Here is a 362-nt window from a genome sequence, read left to right as displayed (position 1 = left end):
GTCCCCTCAGCTCCTCCCGCAGGTACCAGAGACCCCCTGAGCCCCTTCCCTGGTCCCCTCAGCTCCTCCCGGAGGTACCAGAGACCCCCTGAGCCCCTTCCCCGGTCCCCTCAGCTCCTCCCGGAGGTACCGGGACCCCCTGAGCCCCTTCCCCGGTCCCCTCAGCTCCTCCCGGAGGTACCAGAGACCCCTGAGCCCCTTCCCCGGTCCCCTCAGCTCCTCCCGGAGGTACCAGAGACCCCCTGAGCCCCTTCCCCGGTCCCCTCAGCTCCTCCCGGAGGTACCAGAGACCCCCTGAGCCCCTTCCCCGGTCCCCTCAGCTCCTCCCGCAGGTACCGGAGACCCCCTGAGCCCCTTCCCCG

This window comes from Corvus moneduloides, unplaced genomic scaffold (assembly GCF_009650955.1).
Source record: "Corvus moneduloides isolate bCorMon1 unplaced genomic scaffold, bCorMon1.pri scaffold_94_arrow_ctg1, whole genome shotgun sequence".
Taxonomy (NCBI): domain Eukaryota; kingdom Metazoa; phylum Chordata; class Aves; order Passeriformes; family Corvidae; genus Corvus; species Corvus moneduloides.
Note: the sequence above shows the minus strand (reverse complement) of the source record.